Genomic DNA, 23,614 nt, shown 5'->3' with positions numbered 1-23,614 from the left:
GCCTCACCTCAGTCTAGTTGGTGAGCCTTGCAGTTTCTTCACAATTGAACTACAGCTGCTTAAAGGACTGGGCTGATTCATGTGTGGTATCGGCCTGCCTAGAGGACTGGTGAGCAGCTGCTGAGTCCTATTTCATGTTTGCTACAGGACTGCACTGCTGAGAAAGAAGATCAAGGTCGCCCCCAAAGAACTATTGCTGAACAGGTCCACTTCCCCCATATACTAATAGCTTTTATCTTCTACTACCTCTGCTGGGTGGTGGGCTAGAGGAGAGGTTGAGCCCTTATTAAAAGTAGGTTGCAAAAAATGTATGCCTACAATTATGATGTTTAGTTATATGTTCAACATCAACTTGTTGAATGGTGAACGAAATATCACATATAAAGCAGATTTTTTTACTCAGCCATAATGCAAAATACGAAGGATAGAAATGGAGATCATCATGTTATGTGAAGTGAGTTCCAGAAGGAAATGCATTGATGTTTTTTAACTCATATGTGTAATATAATGTAGGAGGAAATACAAGTCAAAGGGGTATTTTAGGTATAGAAGGACAATGAAGAAGAGAGGAGAACATGGGTTGAGAATAAGGAAGATTGATAGAAGGAGTATATATGTCAAATACTCTAGAAGAATAAGGAGAAAAGAATGCATTATGCTTTTTACTTTGTATAATTAATGTATGGTGACAAATTTGCATGAAATTGAAAAAGGTCGCTGTTCAGTTAGGAAGACATGCATTCCTTCATCCTAAACACTAAAGATTTCTATTCAACTAGTAACTTGCTTATTAATAACAAAAATAAAGTAGCTATTGACTCAAACCTCTAGTGGTAGGAATATCAGGCTTCTACTCTGGATAGTAGAGTACAAGACTTCCTCTCCTAAACAGCATAGCTATCATGCCATGCTAAGCAGTGTTCCATATTTTCTGAGTTCTAAAACTGTTTTCCTATGCCTCTTGCGCGGTCCTCAACAATGGGGGATGGAATACACAAAAAAAACCAAAGGCCTTCTAAACCCAGCAGGACCAACAAATATATGAAGTCACAGAGACTGTGGCAGCATGAAAGGAACCTGCAAAGTCTAAGCCAGATGGATCACAGTGCTAAGAAAGGAAGTGGACAGAAGCCCCCATCCTCAACCCAGAAGTTATCTGCAATTGATAACTTCTCACAAAGTAAAACTTAGTTTTCTCCATTAGAGTCTCATTGAATGTACAAATAGCTCTTAGGGATAGGTCTCATGTCCAGCAGTAGATAGCCAACACAAAACAAACTCAACAGCATTTTGGGTGGTTCTTTATCCATTAATATTTTTTCAGGGTATTTTGCTTGTTTGTTTGTTTTATTTCTATTTGTTAGCTTGGTTGGTTGATTTTTTTTAACCTAACTGATCTTTTGCATATATATTACAGTTTCTGGTTTTGAGTTCTAACGGGATTTCTCTGTGTGCAAACATGGATATCTAAATGTCTACATGTTTACATGTGTTTCTTGTACTTTTTCCGGTCCTGTCCTGCTCTATTTTTAAAAGTTTACCTTATTCTAACTAATTATCATTTTCAGGTGCTGTTTGTTTATACTGAGAGAGAGAGAGTATTTAAATTTGGGTGGGAAGGGAAGTGGGAAGAATCTTGGAGGAGTTAGAGAAAGAGAAACTATGATCAGAATATATAGTATATAAAGTAAATCAAAAAAAGAGACTACTTTCAGGGAATAAAACAATATCACACAATGTACTTTTACCATATCAAATAACTTTAAATTAAGAATATCATTAATCAGCTGGGCGGTGGTGGCGTACACCTTTAATCCCAGCACTTGGGAGGCAGAGGCAGGCAGATTTCTGAGTTCGGGGCCAGCCTGGTCTACAGAGTGAGTTCCAGGACAGCCAGAGCTACCCAGAGAAATTCTGTCTCAAAAAAACAAACAAACAAACAAACAAACAAAGAATATCATTAATCAATCTATAGTTCATGCTGAAAATTTTATTTCTTTTATTTTGAGATTATTATTAGAATTTTTACCCTTCCATTTTCACCCTCCAAATCCCCCATATACTTCTCCTTGCTTTCTTTTATATTCATGACTTCTTTTATTTCATTGGTTATTGTTACACACATGTAACAATAGGAGGAAGACTATTTACCCTGCTCTCAGCATTAATTATTTTCCTGTGTTTCATTGTTTAGGGTTGACGCTTCATAGTCCTTCCAATGTTCACTTTGGAACATTGCTATTCCTGTCTATTGCTGTCCCTGTTCAGCGTATCATTAGGCAGTCTTATTGGTGAGACATATTGTGAGCATAGCTTCCTATGTTATTGGGAAATGCCATCTCACAGAAAACTCTTCTATCCTTTGGAACTTAACATTATTTTTTTCCATTTTTATACAATGCTTCCTGAGCCTTAGTTTCAGAAGTTCTTTTGTAGATGAGTCCATTTGAACCAGGCTCTACATCTACTTTTTGATTGGGTCCCTTCTTGCATTATGGTCTCTATATGTTGTAAAGAGGAGTTTCATTAATGTGAGATGAGGGCTATACTTATCTGTAAGTATAAGGAAAATGGTTAGAATACAGTCAGAGATTAGCCTGGCTGTGTAGAGCTGGGATTGTAGTTCTTCAAGATCCATGACTTCACTACCCCTGGGTAGTTGGCTAGGTTTCACATAAATGTGAATGATTTCCATCTTGTAGAGATGGTTGTAAGTCTAATTAGAGAGATATTGGTTGTAGCCAAGGTATACATTCCATTACTGCACCCTTAGGGTCACTATGGCATGATGTTATTGTTGTGGTTCATAGGTGTCATAGCTTAGTAGGACAGTTGGTTGTTTGCGTTATTTGGAAGCTTGAATGACACCTTCTGACACTATGAAAGCTAGTCTTCAAAGAAGAAATTTCTAACTCAGTTTCAGCTCAGGGGGCCTCCAGGCCCAGTGTCTGAAGTTCATAGTGTCTTCAGCAAAAGAAAATTATATTCCACATCTGTAGGTTGAATCAATACAAATGTTATTGTCTAAGATTTGTTATTAGCATATGTGTGGGTTCTGCTCACATCAATCTACTACTTAACAGGATCAAAAATTATATTGACATTTAAATTAAGTACCTCTGATTCATACACATAATATTTCCCCTAGGAATTCTCTTTATAAAGTGAGAATTTATCATTAAATGGGTTGATTTGTGTATTATTCAAGTGAATTACGATAGTAATGAACAATCAATTTCTCATCAGTTATATGCCTCAATATGAAAGCTTTTTAACTGTACTAAATATAGACTCTACATCAAAACATTAAGATTTGATGTCCTTTTATGCTTACATTATTGTGACATTCATCATGGAGACTGTAGACAATAGAAAAATAATCTATAGTTTTTATGAAAAATATGAATAAACGTGATAAAAACCAAAGGCAACAAAACCATCACATTCTCTTCAATTTAATTGTCAGGAACATTAATGCTTATAAATCTCTTCTTCAGATGAATAAGGTATTGTTTTAAAATTGAAAGCCATAGCATTTTAGTTCTTCTGATATTTAAATTTAAAGGTTTATTTTTCATCTCAGGAAGCTGTGTAAGTTTTCTTTGAAAGCGGGATTATTTTCTTGGGCATAGTTAGCCACCTCTGCAATGAAATTGGGTGTATCACAAAGGACCTGTGTATTTATTTAGAAAATAATTTTCATTTCTGGTTTTCAGAATATTTTTATGTGCTACTATTGCACATGCTTATTAATCAGAGATTTCTCCCTGCAATGCAATACTACAGATCCTCCCTGTCCCTGTTCCTGACCCTCTCCTTCTCCTTTTCCCTCCGCCTCCCTCACTCTCACCTTTCCTGATATCATGGTTCTGTATTGTAGAGAGTTGCTCTGCAAAGTGAAGTTCTATAATTATTAAAGACAAGATGCTCACAACAATGCTGACCTTCTATGTGTGTGCTATAATGCTTTGCAGAACTCGTAACCTACTTAATGACTGCAAGGATTTCTTTTCAGGGTTCCAGAATACCTATTTTGTTTGAATAGGATGTACCTTTGGAATCTGTACTTAAGATTGTGGATATTACTTTCCGAAGTGGAGTGTTACGGTCCCGTTTGTTTGTTTCTACTCTACCACTTCTAATTTTACTCTATGATGCCTGCACTGTCTGAGGAGACCCACAATGGCAGACGATGATAATGGAGGCACTTAGGAAACTAATCCTCACAACACAGCATATTATAATTGGTAGCTCACACCATAGGAACAAAAGCCCCTTTCTTCTTAGCCCCTTATCGTTTTCACATATTCTCCTCTGCACTCAAAGCCTCATTAGCTTTAACTCAAGTGGGCTTTGTTTACCTGGAAATGTGTAGTTATCCTTAAATGAGACTATTTTTCAAAGTGACAAAAGCAGTATTAGCCATTGTGTTACTTTGAAGTCTGTTGTTGAGAGTACTACATCTAAAAATCAAAACACCATTGTCTCATTGCTTATAAATGTTCTGAGATTAACATCTTCCTGAAACATCTCACTAGGTAGCATCCTCCCAACTCACTCAGATTTGGGTTAGACCCAGATTCACATTGGTGACTCCATGAATAGTATTCTGCTCAGTGTTACACAGCATAAACCTTTAACCCTGGTATCTAATGCCTATTTTAATGTTTATTTTCTGTAGCAGTTCTTACTTTAGGAGTATCTGAGGTCTAATTTTGATATTCAAAGGGTTAATTAAATATGCAATAGTAAAGAAAGCACCATGCATGCCTGCACAATCTTGGTGACTTTCTATGAGTTTCTGAAGACTCTGTTTTCCTGGTGTCATTCGTTAGTACTGGATCTTATAATCTTTCCATCTTCTCTTCTACATAGCTCCCTTAGCAGTGAAGAAAGGAGTCTGAAGAGCGTCCATTTAGGATTGAGTGTTTCAAAGTCTCTCATTCTCTGCACATTGTTGAGTTGTGGGTCTCTGTATTAGTTTCCATTTACTGCAAGAGGACGCACCTCAGATTATAGACAAATAGCACCCTGATCTATGTGTATATTAGAAAGTAATTAGAAAGTCATGTTATTGGCATGTTCCTTTAGCAGAGCAATCGTACTAGTTTTGCTCTAGGTTCATGCCTATCTAGTCTCAGGATCTTTGCCCCTGAAGACTGTCCAGGAATTTGTTCCACTTCCTGAAGTTAGCCTTAAATACAATTGAGATTATGTGGTTACCACCACACTGTTTGTGCCACGGTAGCACCAGCACATCTTGCAGGCCACTCACTATAAAATACCAGGTTTCTAGCTGGAAATCCTACTCCTGTGTCTATATTCTGCACCAGTTTTTTTGCCCAGGTAATAAATCCAACTGAAATTAACCTTAAACATTAGGTTACATCTTAATTTTTTTCTCCCCAGGTATGGATTAAAAATTCCCACCCAAATCTGGTAGTAGCATTCATTAACTCCCAGGCTAAAGGTTTCAGAGGAAAAGAAATAGAAATTATGCTTCATTTAACAAAAAAGAAAATGGGACAAGAGTTTACAATTTTTCATAAACTTTTACTAAGCCAGTCCAAAAATAAGAGGAAAATTTCTGTTCCCATTCCCATGGGCCCCTAGTCCACCTGCAGAATCTGTTCTATTTCCCCTTCCCAGGGGGATCCATGCATCCCCCTAGAGCCCACCTTGTAACTTAGCCTTTCTGGCTCTGTGGTTTTAGCATGATTATTTTTTACTTAACAGTGAATGTCCACTTGTACATGATTACAAACCATGATTGTCTTTCTGTGTCTGTGTTACTTTACCCAAGATGATCATTTTCTAGTCCCACCAATTTACCTGAAAATTTCACTTCTACTGGAGGAATTAGAATACCAATCAAGCAACAAAAACATTGACCTACAATCTTTCCTGTCTGCAAAATGTACAAAGGCAGTTGAGGCACACAATCTGTATATATGGCTAACCAATGACTGGTCTATATTGAGACCCACACCATGACAGGGAACCCATGCCCAACACTGCCCAGATGACCAGATATTGGAGCCGAGAATGCCCAGAGGCCTATAACAGAAAAACTTAATAAAATGATTACTAATGATATTCTGCTATAATCATTAATTGATACCATGCCTGATCATTATCAGAGAGGCTTCCTCCAGCAACTGATAGAAACAAATGAAGAAACCTACAGGAAATGAGAGAGAGCACAAATTGAAGATCTCCATCTGGTTCTTCCCTTCTTCCCATGGAAGAGGAGCAGGAAAAATTGTAGGAGCCAGTGGGGCAAGGACAAGAGGAGAACAAGGCCACAGAATCAACTAAGCAAGGCTCATAGAGGCTCAGGCTCACAAAGACTAAAATGACAATCATGGAGCCTGCATGGATCTTCACTGCGTCCTATGCAAATGTATTATGGTTGTTAGCTTGATGCTTTTGTAGCACTCCTAAAACTGGGAGCAGGGTATCTATGACTCTTTTGCCTATACTTGGGACCCCTTTGCTCCTACTAGGTTGGCTCACCCAGCCCTGATATGAGGGTTTGTGTCTAGTACTATTGCAACTTGTTATGCTGTATTCACTTGATATCCATGGGAGGCCTACTCTTCTGTGAACGGAAATGCAAGAGGAGTGGATCTAGAAGAGGGGAGGGGAGGGGTACATCACTGAAAGGAGTAGGGAGAGGGGAAATTACATCCAGGATCTATTATATGAGAGAATAGTTTTTAAAAAGAGAGACAAATACCTGTATGTCATAGCACAATGATGATGATAAAAGCAAGAGAGAGAGAGAGAGAGAGAGAGAGAGAGAGAGAGAGAGAGAGAGGACTAACTTTGAATTTTAAGAATTTTCAAGGAATTAAAGAAATACATAGGCCTACAGCTGATGGCTCAGAAGTTAAGAGCCCAGGCCACTCTTCCAAATGACCTTAAAGTTATTTCCACCAGCATCCTCATGGTGACTAACAAAATTCTGACTCCAGCTCCAGGGATTGGTATATATATATACATATATATAATTATTTTTAAAACATGATATGTAGAATTATCTGAAGCTGGACTTAGTAAGAAAAAAAATTCAGTAATTTAGGTTTAACCCCAACTTCTCAAATAATCTTGCCTTATTATTGAATAACTCTTGATTCAACTGCTTTTAAAGACTTAGACATCTCTAAGATGATCTTGGGAAATATGGCCATTGTAAGCATTTGGCCATCTTCTTCTAAGAATAATACGCCTTACCCTTTTGCATTTTCTTCCCCAAACCAGCTCTGCTCACACAGCAGTAATAGCATGCTTAGAATTCAACTCACCAAGTAAGAAAGTTATATTTGGAGGTGAGCAATTATTTCTGGAATCTCGTGTCCCTTGAATCAACTTGCACCTGTGACTAAGTCCTTCTTCTCGGGAGTACAAGCGCATTTCGAACTTGACCTGTAATTTTTTCTTGTAATAAGTTCTCAAGTATATATTTTTTCTCTGCTACTTAAATATATGAGTCCTAATTCAGTCTCTGACCTACATATTTTATTTGGCATTAAGTGAAGAAATTTTCAATATTAATTTAGTGCTTCACTTTGAGAAAATTTTCAGGAGAGTAGATGGGAAAACCTCTTCCAGAGCCAGCAGCATAAGGCACAGATATGGGAGCCAAAGAAGTCATTCATACTTGCTCTCCCCTTTCTCTATCTGATCACAGTTCTCACTATAAATAGAATTTGATGGTAATTAATGTGGTATTAAGCTTACAAAGAAATAAGTAAATACATCAGGGTTATCACTACATTTTAAGTAACATAACAAATCTATGTAATGTAGGAATGGATGGAAAATAGAGTTCTTTTTCTTTAAATACAGGATGAAGAGAAGGTCAGGTCCTGATTTCTTTATATTAAATCTGTGACTCTGTCTCTTTTTTTGTCGCTGTTTTTCTGTCTCTATCTTTCTCTCATTCTGTCTCTGTCTCTGTCTCTGTCTCTCTCTCTGTCTCTCTCTCTCTCTCTCTCTCTGTGTGTGTGTGTGTGTATGTGTGAGTGTGAGTGTGAATGTTGAGTGTATGCATAGCATAGAACACATGTGGAGGTCAGAGGGCAACTTCAGAAGTAAAACATCTCCTTCTACCTTCCAGAATCCCTGGTGTTTTTCTACTGTGTACTAGGACAGCTAGGATAGCTAGCCTGGGAACTTTCAGGGATCCTTCTGTCTCTGCCTGTCATCTTTTTCTAGGAGTTCTAGGATCACAGACATAGACATATGCATCTTTACATGGACTCTACATGAGATTTAAGATTGTCACAGGTAAGTAGCAAGCATTTTACCCATTGATTTTGTTCCTCAGCTCAGGAGAACTTTTTAATATAAATATTATTTTCAACACTCCATCTAGTGAAATGACAATAATCACATATCTAGATGTTGATAAAAATGCAGTGAATTGCATACAATGCTAACTATTCTGTGGTAGTCATTCCTCTGTCAGACTCAGTGATTACACAGAATTGCATATATAAGTCACATATGTGTCAGACATATATAATCAAAGATCATTATACATTTCAGTAGTTGAGTTCTATTACCCAAGGAGGTTAGCATAACCTTTAAAATGCATGTTTTTCTTAAAATTTTATAGAGCATTTAACATCTAAGTGCATTAGAAAAGCACCTAAAATTTCGACATAATGGAGTCCTAAGGGACACATGGAGTTGATGGTAGCTCATATTCACTTGAGTTGAGACAGGACCTTTATTAATGGTCTCATAATTGGCTTACTTCTATGGATTCACTTCCTGACTTCATATTTATCTCTACCTCACTGTGCATCTACTGTAATGGCTTGATGGATTACCATTGATTCATTTTATTATTACTAAATGTAATTACTTAGTAATTATGTACCTAGATATGAAGTGTTCAGTTTCTAATCTAATAAAATAGACTGTTTTGAAAATAAGCATTCTAAATTGGAGATGTATTATATTAAATACAATAAAAAGAATCGTCAATGAAAAACAGTTTGCTTCTCAGTGTCCTTGTGTTTAGTGAACCAAGGGGCTTTGAAATTTAATTAATACATATCTTACTTTATATCAATGAAATTTTATGAATATAGTAGCTCATTTTAAAAAGAATAGAACTCCACACCTAGTTCTCTTTACCTAAACATAAAATTTAAAAAAGCAATAAAGAAAAATCTTGTAACTTTTCACCAAAATAATTCTGATAATTTAACTAATGTTTTTATAGAGATGGGTGGGTTGAACATTTGTGTATTATATTCAAAATACATAATATAGAAAGCATTCTGATTATTGCTATACCTTTTCTTATATCGCCCTTCCACAACTATTGTGGCCTCCTTCAATCTACAAGTCCCTTTTCCATGGTCATATGCTTTGTTAGCTACTGGTTTGCCCTGGGCTATCTGTATGATCCTAAGTTTTTAACTATCCATCGGAACATGGTGATTTCATCAATTAGTATACAAGTCTGCTTTTCTCCCAGAATCTATCATTACACCACAGTTTAGTATGGTGAGCTAGGGTCACATAGGCTATTCCCGGATCTGTTATTGTCTATTGGCATGAATGCATACCCAGTCATGTGCCTACTCATTGTAAGTAGCCACTGATGCTGTAAGACCATTATGACATTGGCTGCATCATGTGCAGAAGATGACATTTCATGACATTTCTGACTATCTTCTGTCTTTTACATTTTTCTTCCGCCTCTTCTCCATTGCTCATTGAGCCCTAAAGGGAGTGATATGTCAAACAGAAATCTATTACTTGGCATGCTAACTAGAAAATATGATAGCAAGAAGAGTGACAGCCTGCATGCTTGAATAATGGTGAATATAATAACCACAGATTATTAAGCAAACACCCTAGTGACAGCTATCAAACACCTCCTTATAAGTGGTTGGCCATGAGAGTCCTAGGGGTTTACATAAAATCAGAGACTCTTGATGTCCTACCAGAACTAGTTGATAAGACTCTATTGCAAAAGATAACATGTGCTTTGAGTGAAAGAAAGTATAGAGGATCTGTGGTGTGTGATCAGTTGGTACTGAAGAAAACAGCTATGAGTAACAATAGACAAGAGTCATTGATGTGAAAAGTTTTTATTTGATGGGAAAATTGGTGTTAGTTATCTGAAGTCAAAAATCAGCTTCAATTTATAAGAGAACATCACTGAGGTGTAATCATCTGGCAAGAATTCTTTTAGGGTCAACACACATAAGCAAGGTCCAGGAGGCTGAGGGGTGCAAGTTTGCACTTCGGTCTAACAGCTGAACTTTGTAAAGTATAAGAGTCTCCCACAGGTACTTGTTTTTAAGATGTGAAAGGGTTATGAAGAGCAGCTGAGACTTAGAACAATGGATTAAGGTTGCCATGTCCCACCAATGAGCCATGGTGAACATGTAGCCTTAGAGGCAGTGGGAATTCCATGATGGAAGGGTTCACAAGAAGAAGCTAAGACTTAGCAATGAAAGAATTCATGAGAAGGGGTTAAGGCTTGGCACTATGTGAAGACGCAACCTCAGCTTTAGTGAAGACACTAGCATGTTTGAGTTTCCAGGGCCATTGTGATGACCAGGATGGACAAGAACAAGTATGGAGTAGAATCAACCTAGGCTACAAGACAAGCATTATGTGTTATTGATGTCAAATCCTGTAAATTAGAGTAGCTCAGACTTATTGGATGTTTTTTCTCATGAAACATGTTTTTATGCATCTTGAAATTCTATGACATACTTTTGGTCAAGTTGTTTTCATTAGAAAGTACAGGTTTTGAATATAAATAACTTAAAACTGAATCTCTATCTGTCTCCCTCACACTCACCCGATCTCTCTCTCTCTCTCTCTCTCTCTCTCTCTCTCTCTCTCTCTCTCTCCCTCTCTCTCTCTCACACACACACACACACAAACACAAATGGTCCACAGAACATTCTCCTTCTGAAGGTTTTACGAAGCATTGTTATCATTAGCAAGTCTTTTACTATTAAACATAAATAGCCAATTGAGACAAACAATTCTTAGAACATTCTTCCACCAAAAGTTAGGTGGAAGGTGTTAGGGATAATATTCACTAGCCTTCTGAGCTTTCTGGGAAGACTTGGTGACTTTGCCTGTCCCAGCAGCCTTCTTGTTGACAGCTTTGATAATACTCAGACCAACAGTCTGCTTCATGTCACAAACAACAAAACAACCTAATGGAGGAGAGTCAGAGAAGTTCTTAACACACATGGGCTTGCCAGGAACCACATCAACAATGGCTTCATCACAAAACTTCAAGAATTTAGGGCCATCTTCAGGTTTTTTATGAGAACAATGATCAATCTTCTTTAAACTCAGAAAACACTAATGCTATGTGAGCAGTGTGACAATCCAGTACAGGAGCATATTCAGCACTAATTTGTCCTGGATGATTGAAGATAATCACTTGAACAATGAGGCTAGCTACTGCAGTTGGTAGGTCATTTTATCTGTCACCAGCAATTGTTGCCACACCTAATGTTCTTTACATTGATGCCCACATGGTTAATAGGAAGTTTTACTCTATTCTTCATGGTACATTTTAACAGACGTTACTTGTGCTAGGACACAGACTAGAGCAAAGGCTACCACCATGTAAGATTTGATATAAGAACATCAATCTCCATTTTCTCCACAGGAATAGTACTAATCCCATCAACTTTATAGATATCCTTGAGGGGCAGTCGCTGGGACTTGTCAGTTGGACAAGTTAGTGGCAGGATACAATTCAAAGCTTCCAGCAGTGTAGTCTCACTGATCTTGTCATCTTTACATGTGAATTTCTGTGCCTTGAACCAAGGTATGTCAATACTTGTCTCCTGCATGTTGTCACCCTTCCAACCAGATATGGACACAAATGTCACTGTCAGGATTGTAGCCAACTTTCTTAGGTATTGCTTTTCTCATACCTCTTCTGGATATACAGTGGCTCAATGGAATCTACTTTATTGACAACAATCAGCTGTTTCACAATAGGGTGAATGCCAAAAGGACATGTCCTAGGTCTGCCCATTCTTGGAGATATCAGCTTCAGTTCACTAACATCAGCAACAATCATCAGGACATCAGTCAACCTGAGATGTGCCTGAAATCATGTTTTTATAAAGTACCTGTGTCCTAGGGCATCAATAATAGTCAAATAGTATTTGTTGGTCTCACATTTCCATCAGATGTCAATAGTGATACCAGGATCACACTCAGCGTTCAGTTTGTCCAAGATCCAGGCATACTTGAAGGATCCTTTTCCCATCTCAGCGGCTTCCTTGTCAAAGTTCTCTATGATTTGTTTGTCAATTCCACATTTGTAAATTAGATGGCTGGTTGTGGTGAACTTGTCCGAATCTATGTGTCCGATGATGATGATGTTAAAATGAGTCTCTTCCTATCCCATCTTCGGCTTAGAATTAACAATGTTTTTTACAACACCACCACAGTGATGACAAACTCATTGTGAAAAAGTATCTTATGGATCTGAAAAGATCATGAGTCTCAGAAGCCAAATATTGAGTGATAAGAATTGATTTTGACTATTTTGATTGATTTTGGTTTAATCTTTCTGTAACTGTCCTCAGATTCTTTGATATGGGAGTAGAGTAGTATTTAACCTGTTTTATAATTTTACAGGAACCTATGAGACCATATTTTGAAAATGAGACTATATTTTGAAAGAGAAATTAGAATTTTAAGTTGTTTGAATTTTTTAAAGACTGAAAAATTTGAAGTTATCTGTATGTAAAATATATTTTATATTGTGATATTAAAAACATTAGGTCTTGGATATAAGCAAGAAAATAGAATAAAAATAGTGGTATACTTGTGTATCTAGTTGACAAAGAGGTCTATTGTACCAGGTACGTTTTGTCAACCTAACAAAAACTTAAGTCATATTGGAAAGATTCAACTCAATTTACTTCAATTGAATTGCCTCCATAATATTGGCCTGTGGGCATTTATGTGTAGCATATTTTTAACTAATGATTGATATGAGTGTTTTTAGCTCACTGTGAGTGGCACCATCCATGGGCATGTGGTTCTGAGTTACATAAGTAAGTAAACAAGTTGAGTAAGCCATTGAGAACAAGCAGGAAGCAAGGTTTCTGCATGTTTTCTGCTCCTGCCCCTGAGGTGAATTCTTCAATGATGAGCAGTGATTGGAAATTGGATTCCAAATAGATCTTTCCTCACAAAGTTGGTTTTGGTCACTGTTGTATCATAGAGGCAACCAAAACCTAACTAGAAAACTAGAAATGGGTAACATTTCCAATATGCAAAACTAAGAGCTGGGAGTGAGGCTCAGTTATTAAAATGACTGTCATATAAATATGAAGGACTAAATTAGGAAGGCTACATGCAGCGGCAAGCATCCATAATTCTAGCACATGAGAGAAGAATGGTACATATGTAGATGGATACCTGCAGCTCATTACCCAGCAAGCAAGCACAATCTATGAGCTCTAGGTTCAAGGAAAGACCCCATCTCAAATAAATAAGGTAGTGGTCAGCAGAAAAAAAGGTATTTGCCATTATAATCATAAATATGTATAGAAACAGATATATATATATATATTAGATATATATATAATATACATATATTAGATAGTTACTAATATATATATATATATATATATTAAAATATATATATATATATATATATATATATTAGGTAGTTACTATCATTTATGAACTCACGAATGACAATGTCTTTTTCTAACAGATTTCTCTGGTCTCATTTTCTGTTAGTCATCTCTCTTCATAAGGTCAAAGCCTCCCCTGTCATCTGTCATACTCTTTCCCTTATGCCTGCTCTATTCTTTGTCTTCAGGCTTAAGTGTGGAAACAGTCTCTTGAACTCACCAGGAGTATATCACCATTCATTACCAGTGTCATATATCCTGTCTACTGCTCTGTAAACAATATGTTTGATTTTATCTCTTTTAATTAGCTCACTTAAGTCATATAAAATTTGGGCATGTTTCTTGACTCAACACTGTGACCCAATGTGTAACTACACACACACACACACACACACACACACACACACACACGAGAAAAGTAAAAAAGAAAGAAAGAAAAAAAAGAAAAGGAAAGGAAAGAAAAGAACAGTTTAAGGGAAGTAAATTTGTCCTAAGAATTCAGAAGACTGAGGAGCAGCATCATGAAGAAGGCATGTTAGAAAGAACAGCTTGGTCCAGGGTGCAACCAGGAATCAGAGAAAAGGAATTTCAGTCATCAAGTTGGATTATTCTTATTTTTTCCTATTTTTTCAACCTTGTATCTCACACAACAGATGATGCTTTAAACACTCAGTTTTAGCCTTCTCTCTTCATTTACATCTCTATGGAAACACCTTCACATTAACATGTGTGTCTCATTAAAGAACAAGGCATTTATTAATTCTATCAGTTCAATAATGGAAATTAAACATTATAAGGTCATCCACTGTCAACATGACACTTAAACATATTTTATGTTAATGTATGCATGTATTGAATTCTCTTTTTTTTTTTTTTTTTCGAGACAGGGTTTCTCTGTGTAGTCCTGGCTGTCCTGGAACTCACTCTGTAGACCAGGCTGGCCTCGAACTCAGAAATCCGCCTGCCTCTGTCTCCCAAGTGCTGGGCTTAAAGGCGTGTGCATCCACCGCCCAGCATATATTGAATTCTCAAAGAGTAAAATCATTACATTATAAGGAGAACCTGGGAGAATTCTGTATTATTGCGTTATTCCAACAGCACAGTACACAGAGAGATGAAAAACTTGGCCATTTTCCTGTAGTTAGAGTAATTGTATATACATATATAAATGAAAGTAATAAATATATGAATAAACATTGATAGTTTGATATCCTATAGGGTCAAATACATTAACATTATTTAAACTATTTATTAAACTTTTTCCCCATGATGTGGTTACCTTCAATATCCCTGTTTTCTATTATTAGATTGCCATGTTGCTGAGGTTATGCCAACATATCTATCTCATGAGCTGAGAGACAAAGCAAAAGAGACATAATTTTCTAAACCATCCCTTTAAAAATTATTATTTTAACAGTATCACTTACTTAGGAACAATTATTTGTATATTACTCCATTGGAGAAAGAAATCAATGTACATGTATTTGCTTTATATTCATTATTTTAATTAGTCAATTAGTATCTATGAAGCATATAGGAATCTACTTATTAATAATAGAGTCACTAACAGTATAAATAAAATAGATTCATTAAATATGATTAACTTTTGCACATAAATAGCCAGTTGTTGAGAGTGCTCTGCAGAGAAGGGAAACAGGAAAAGATGTTCTGTGGTGGGAATGAGGGCATCAGCATTTAAACCCTGTTGTCAAACAATGCTGCATGCTGGAATAATTTATCTCCTTGCAACCACTTTCTCTCTTAGGTCATTGTCATATCTTCATTGTAAATAAATTCTAAATGTGTTTTATTGCGTAAATATGTGCTTGCGTTTGTCATGCAGTTGTAATTTTATTGGTTATTTTTTCAGCTCCCTTTTGCATCATTAGTCTTCCATGCAGAATCTCTTATCAAAGTAATCCTTATTGCTTATCTTATCTGAAGTGATAAAATACGAATATTTTTGTTGTTGCACCAAAATGGCCTTCATTTTCAATCTTAATGGATAGTATCTTGGGCTTAGCACTTCCTCAGGCTCCTCGGAGATATTTTGCCTTTGTCTTCTAGCTACCATTGATTCTGTTGCAGATTCATATCTCAGTTAATTAATTCCCTTCAACTGTATTCAATTTACTGTTTAATTTCACCATTGATTTCTCAATTGTGAACATTGTACTTTATCAATTCTAGAACTTCGGGTCGGGGCTTTTATTCTGTGCAAGCAAAGACAAAGTCAAGAATTCCACACACTGCTACCGTTGTCATTTGCTATGTATTTATGTTTGGTGTTTGTTGTTCTGTTTGTCCATTAACAGGTAAATAGATAAGGAAATAGAACTTTACTCATTAATGGGAATGAAATACTATGATTTGCAAATACAGGTGAAACTGGGACCATGAAGATAGGTCATAAGGTGAGAAAGACTTCAAAAAAAAAAAAACAAATGTTGCATGCTTTCTTTGTTATTCTAAAGAAAAATATTGAACATAGATAATATATAAAATAGAGGTCAGACTATTATGGAAGAAGAAGTACCAGCAGGGCAGTAAGAGTGATAGTAATGAACATCTTTGACCATTTGTTTATACTAATTGTCTAAATGTTTTCATGGAATCAGTTCTTTGTGAACCTTATTGATTTTATTTTTGAATCATATTGTAGATAAATCTATAATACACTGCTATTTAACATTAAAGAGCATTAATTTGTTGATAAATTGATTTTTAAAAACCCTTCATTTGTCATATCGATATTTAGCTCCCTAATTTTGAGTTCCTGCATCTGCAAAAAGGAATGATAATAAAATAAAGGAGCAAAAAACTTCTTGATTCCTGGTGGAGACTAACTAGCTTTACAATAGACCGGGATACTTACAGACCAACCATATATACAGAGCCATGGTACCAAGGACCAACCAGCAAACCTACACTATACCTCCTGCATCTGTGGCTCAGAGATCATTGTGGAAGAAGGGCAGAAAGAGTGTAAGAGCAGAGAACAGCTATAGGAGTTAGTTGTGAGACTACTTTTCCTAGGAATGTCAGCAGCTTCACCTATAAATTTCACCAATATGACTGTCTAAACAAGATCTGGACAAGGACAGCAACACCAGATGTGTTAATGCAGACAGGAAAAAGTCCAGGAGGCCTCAACTCTACACAAAGAACTCTAGGCAACCAAAGAATGCAAAGAGTGGAAGAAATAGTGCTCCCCAGGGAGCACTATTTACCCATCAGAGCACACTGATGGATAATCCATACCAACTGGTCACCCTTGAACACATAGATACAAGTAACATCATAGAGACTGAGCAGGTTGTACTTATGTGTTTACGAGTGTGTGTATGTGTGTGTGTGTGTGTGTGTCTGTGTGTGTGTGTGTTTGTAACACAAATTGATGAAAAAAAGATGCTTCGAATTTGAAAACAAAGTACATATAAAAAGGTTTCAGGGGGAAAGAGAACAGGAGATAATGTAATTATATTAGAATCTGAAAAATAAATGACTTTAAAAGAACTCTGACTGGTGGTAATTACTGAAGTGGTATCATTTGCCATATAGCAAATGTTCCATAAGTAAAAGTTATCTAAAAACTGGTTGCTGTCTTTGATGGTCATAATTTTTGCACTAAAATGTTGCTTCCATGTTAAGTAACAGCTAAACAGCAAAAGCTGAGACATAAAAATAAAGAGTTTTAAAACCTGACCGCATTGTTGGGAGACTGGTGTGTGTGTGTGGGGGGGGTGGTTACGTGCTTTGTTACTACGAACACTTAGTAGTCCTTCTGGAAAACATGAAAGACAGAGAGAAACTGATGAGATTTTAATTTATATATTTACCTATTTTATATGTATGAATGTTGTGCCTGCATGCATGTAAGTGCACACAGGTCAAAAGAGGGCATTGTACCTCCAGAAAGAGTAGTTAGAAATTGTTGTGAGCCTCCATGTAGGTGCTAAGAGTACTTTTAGCTACTGAGCCACCTCTCCTGTCCCTGAGAGACTACTTTAATATATTAAAATTGGAGTCTAAAAAAGTGATTTGGTGGTCCAGAGCATGCACTGCTCTTGTAAAAGGCCAAGCTCAGTTCTCAGCACCCAGGTCAGGCAGATCACAACTTCCTGTTAGGCCAGTTTCCATGCATCTCACCTCTGACGTGGGTGCCTGCACATGTGTGCATGTATCCACACACATCCATCTCATTAGAAAATAAACTCTAACACTTAATGAAAACCACTAAAGCAGTACTCGGCAGAGAAATTCTGTTAAATTCCTTTTTACTAATAGTCTTATTAAATTAACAAAACTTGACTTTTCTAACTTCGTACTCTTCCAACTTAGGGGAGACATCAAATGTTCCTCTTCATAATTGCTCTGAAAAGATAACTTCTATTATTATCATGTGCCAGGGGCTCTGTGAAAACTTTCCAGGAACCAGAGGAATATATGAATTCAGAATATATTTTCCTTTTGTGATTACCATAGCCTGATATAAAAGTCGAATAGAGGACATTCCTCTCCTAAAGTAGTGCTTTTAAAACATGTATATTTTAATTATGTCCAAGAAGAGGACTCAGCAGGTAAGGAAAACTTGTAGCCGACACTGTCATTTTAACAAAGTGCTCAAGGCTTGTTTTGTATTTTAGTAAAGACATATTTATTTCAAACGCAGCTCTAGAGGTTTCAACAACAGGCAATCAACATGTGGTCAGTTCTAAGAAGGGCTTTGTGGGAGGTGTCATCATGACAGCTGTGCAAATGGAAGAGACCAGAGTTAAGAATGAGACGTGCACTCTTGATAACAGTCAATTTCATAACCACTCCCTCCTTCTGGGAAACTAGAATTAACATCAAGGAAATGACTCCAAAGACATTATTGTCTCCCACTTAGACCTAGTCCACAAAGGTTGTACCGTACCTTAGAGATGACAGAACCTCGGTCACAGTGGTAAGAAAACTTCAAGGGAATAAGACTTTGAGAAACAAACAGCCACGCACCATATCAAAAGTATGGATTGAAAAAAAAAATCTTTAACCATGCAACTTTTTGTTTATAGGATTTTCCACTTAACATCACGTCGCTATGATGGACAACAGGAGTTTTGCAAGCAGATCTGCCTTCAAGCACACATAAGGTTTGTCATAGTTCATCACTTCAGAGAAAACATATTACATCAGTTAAATCTGTAATTCTTATTATGGGAAAGTGTATAACTCTTGTGAATGGAGATAGAATTTTTAATCTGGATTTCCAGAGACTGGGACATAGTCTTAAATGAATTACTTATTCTCCCACTAGTTCTCCTTATTTAAATATTTGGAAACAGTTTGATGACTTAATTATAAGATCAAAGAACAAGAAAATAAAATGATTTCTTTTTCTGCATGCAGCACAACTCCTAGATAATGATCTACTTCTAAGTTTCTAGAATTTAGTGTCATATTTTTTTTCTCCTCATTCAATGATTTTTCAAGTACTGCTTCTCAGTATATCGACAGACACATGTGTTATAAGATTAGCTGTATTCTGGTAAAGCTCTGTATGGATGTCTCCATTGTAACAGTGCAATCTTTAACACTAATGTATAGCTAAGATCCCAGTGGGCTGAACTATTCACAACATAAATTGTGTAAAGACACTCCTAATTTGAGAATCACTGGGGAAAGAAATGTAAGAAAGTCTTTATGTTCAACAGGGTAGATGCTTCTTGTCCTGTCTTAAAAGACAGTTTTTATTACAAACAAGGATTCTACTACAGATAAATTATTATTTAGTTGAATGTAACTCAAACACCCAATGGAAAAGACTTTGGCTAATGCTTAAACTGATGTATCCTCTGGTGAATTGAAAGTTGGTAGTGTTTGAAAAGTGGTATCTGCTTGTCAGAACAAAGAATATCTTCATTTGTTGCTCATCTTCATTTGTGACAAATGTATCTCTCTGAATGACCACATCATAGTGATTATTAGCATCAGTTTGTTGATTCAGGATGGATGAGATTGTCAGTGTGGGAAAGTAAGGAAAGCCAGCTCTGCCCAGCAAGGCAAACCAGACATTCAGAAAGAAGATAAGTACCATTCTTACTATGAGAAAAACTGGTTTTGAATATCAAACAGTAGGAATTGAAGAACCACCAACAATGACACCACTGGAATTGAACTTTTCCCCAGAGAGAAAGTTATATAGAGAAAATATAGCTGAGGATACAGACCGTGCTGTCTAGTGGATTTTTTAGATTGTGCTTCCATTTTGGATTTAGAGTATACCGGTGGATCTTCATCCAATAACTCCAGTACTTTGTAAGAATTTTACCTCTAGTCTATGAACTGTATTTGTTGCATGGATTATTCATACTTGATATGAAGCAAATATTGTTCATAATTTTATATAAAATTAGAGCAAGTTATTAGTAGGTCTGTTGTGAATCAGATATAATGAGGAATGCTAGGAAAAGATAATATCCTAGGTCACATGAGAGTCATAAATGGGCTAAGGCTGACATCACCAGAGATGAGAATACTTCACAATTTCTTAGAACCATTGGCATTTGAACCAATGTCACCACAGGAAATATCTTTTAGTATTTTGGAGTTACATTCAAACTTCTATCACTTAAAGTATTTGGAGCCCACTGATGGTGGAGTTGTTTTGCACAAAATAAATCATACCCCTTGAAATAATAGTGACTAGCTATTTGAAATATTGCCTGTTCAAATGTATTCATTGTTTAATACTTATTAATTCGGTTTTAATATAAAAGAATTTTGTATCAAAACATATTTTATTATTGAAATCAAAGAATCATTCACTTAGACAAAATATAATTTTGTCATGGAATTAAAACAAATAATTTGTAATATATGCATAGAGCTAGGAAATCCATTTAAGATAAATATTTATTCAAAATGCAAACTATGCACATTAAAGGCTACTCTTCATTATAAATGGTAAAATTACAAACTCCTGTTAGGGAATTAATTGTAATTTTTATTATTAGAAAGAAATTACCAGGGGCATTCATATGATGAATTTCAGTACATATATAAATAAGTTAATCTAATATGCATAGCCTTGAAGATCATTCATAATTAACTGAATTTAAACTTGTAGTAGTGTTATTTATTAAAATTAGACTTTTAGAAGTATAGTAAAACTACATTTTCAAGAACATTTAGAGGTGAAGTAAAGCAGCAAACGTGGGGAATGCTTGTTTTATTTACCAAGAAGAGAAATAAGTCATCTTATGTCCACCAGAGGTATGCATTATATAACATGCAAAATTTACATCTGGCCACTTTTACAAGTGGATGTTTCTACAGCACTTTTGTAAGACTTTTGGAAAACACGTTATAAAGTTATGATTATTTTGTGAACAGGGAATTTGCCATTTCTCCAAGGAGAAAATAAAATGTTTTCAGAGCCTCAATTATATACTGTGAAACACCTTGCAAATCACAGTGACATTTTTTAAGAAGTAAATATCTTGTAATTTGCACAGCCAGTTATCCATTATTGGAAATTAGGTCATCATACCTAATGCCCATGCCAATTCAATAAGAAAGAATCGTAGAAACAGAATTTTTTAAATAAAACAATTAAATAAAATTTAAAATAGAAGAAGAGAGTTGGTGGAAATCGGGGAAGACGGGACAGCAAGATTTCGATTATAGAGCCTAGGAGATAGATTAGGATACAAACATGTCTGCATACACATTGAATTACAAATTTCACAATAAATACATCCCAGTAACAAAGAACGTGACTGTTTGTAAGCATGGTTTTAAAAGTAATCATTAACTTAACATAGGTTTGGTTGGACCTATTAGACAGAAATTGGTACACATGTGCAGAGACGGAAGTCCACACAAAAACACAGGTGCATCATAGTCTTCTTGGAGACAGGAAGAGAGACATGAAGAGAAACCAGCATTGATATTTTAGGCATGCTGACACAGGTAACTTTTTATATAAGCACTATAATTCTAAACTCAGACACTCATGTCCCCAATCCCAAGCATCAAATCCAAACCTTTTAGGATGTTGAAGTTTTGATATTATCGTTTTCAATATGTACCTGAAAATTGATTAAATTCCAAAGGATGCATTGGTTTAAGAGACTAAAATATCTAAGAAAGGTAAAACATTGATAAAGTTTGACCTTGATGTTCATGAAAAGCATCAACTTTGTATCCTTAGTTGATCATGAATCTCTCAAACCTCTTCTTCAAGTGAGAAATACTCTGGTTCCCTTTTACTTGAAAGCAAGAGTAGTTGTCATAGTTACAGGCTCTTCTTTTATAAGAAATATCCATGTGTGACCCACAAAATAAAGGTAAATGCGTGGCCTGAAAATTCATGAAAGACTAATTCTGGATAATTGGTCAGGCATTATGACAGGTAATTCAGTAATAGTTTCTGACATTTGAATTACAATCTCTGGGGTGGAGCTAAAAATCTGTGTTACCATAAGATACAGGGAACCTTTGTGAATGCTGAAGTTTGACAAATACTACTGGAGGACAATGGCTGAAAGTTGGGTACAGATCAGTGTCAATGTGATGATCAGAAGGGTAAAGCACTTGGCATTGAGCCTGACTATATAAGTTCAAGGCCCCCCCACCAACCTGGAAGAAAGAGAGAATCAATTCAAGCAAGTTGTCTTCTGACCTCCACACATTCATGGTAACGATCAAAAATATATAACATGTAAACACACACACACACACATGCACTGAGGCACACACACATAAATAAGCAAACACGCACACATATGCACTTGGGCACACCCACATAACTAAGCAATGTGCACAAACACACACATATACACACACTAACACACACATACATACATATATATATATATATATATATATATTTGTATACATGAAACTAGGATTCATATTATTATGACACAAGAGTAAACCTATAACAATACCACAGCCTGAGTCCATCTCAGAAATTTCATTATTTCAGCATGAAGTCTGGATTCACCAGTACTAATGAACACACTTTTTTCCTGTCAACTTGACACACAGGGTTAAGCTCTCATGCCTAACTTGAAAAATATCTATCCACAAAGACTGCTTAAATTTTAATGGCAATGATCAATTAACTCTGAGCAAAAACATAGGGATAACTTCACCTCTAGTGTTTCAGTCCACCAACATTTATTATAATAACAAGTGCACATTGAGATTAGTGACCAATCATGTCACATTTTTAAAGCACCCCCACCATTGGTTACTGCACATCTGTATTTGGTTTGCACATACATCTTTCTGCAAGAAGTCCAAATGGCACAATATGAATATGAGTAATCAGAAGAGAATATTGGCCAACAAAGATAAAAGAGCAGCTCAGGATGGGAGATAACAGTGGAAATAAAATGTCAAGAAAGTATAAGCACAAAAGTTGATTGTGAAAATGAGGATATGCTGCTCTTGGTTTGGTCAGCTCTTGATCTGAAGCAGAAAATTTTAGCCTGATACGGATGTCTCCTCAGAGGTCTTCAAGAGTCTGACATATTCAGAGGCAGATGCTCACAACTAGCCATTGAACTGATCATGAGGTTCTCAATGGAGGATTTAGAGTGAAGACTGAAGGAGCTGAAAGGATTTGTGGCACCATGAGGAGAACAACAATACCAACCAACCACAGCTCCCAGGGTCTAACCACCATCCTGGGAGCACTTAGGGAGGGATCCAGGGCTTTAGCTGAATATGTAAGAGTGGAGGGCCCTGCTGGACATAGGTGGAAGAAGAGAACCTTGACCTCATGAAGGCTGGACGCCCCAGGGGGTGGGAATTCTGAGGGTGGGGAGGTGGGAGTGGGGGGTAGATAGAGGTTACATTCACAGAGAAGAAGGAGGAGGGGTGAGGGGATAGGGGGTTCCCGGGTGGGTGGGGGATGGGGTAAGGGGACAACATATGAAATGTAAATAAAACATCCA

At 36.4% G+C, this 23,614-nt stretch overlaps 1 pseudogene; it reads right to left on the bottom strand.

Moving 5' to 3' along the window:
• Nucleotides 1-11,067: 11,067 nt before the first annotated feature.
• On the bottom strand, nucleotides 11,068-12,421 carry LOC114627527 (annotated as a pseudogene).
• Nucleotides 12,422-23,614: the final 11,193 nt, after the last annotated feature.

The sequence above is a fragment of the Grammomys surdaster genome, unplaced genomic scaffold (genome assembly GCF_004785775.1).
Source record: "Grammomys surdaster isolate TR1022 unplaced genomic scaffold, NIH_TR_1.0 255, whole genome shotgun sequence".
NCBI lineage: Eukaryota > Metazoa > Chordata > Mammalia > Rodentia > Muridae > Grammomys > Grammomys surdaster.
Note: the sequence above shows the minus strand (reverse complement) of the source record. Positions and strands in the feature narration are given on the sequence as shown.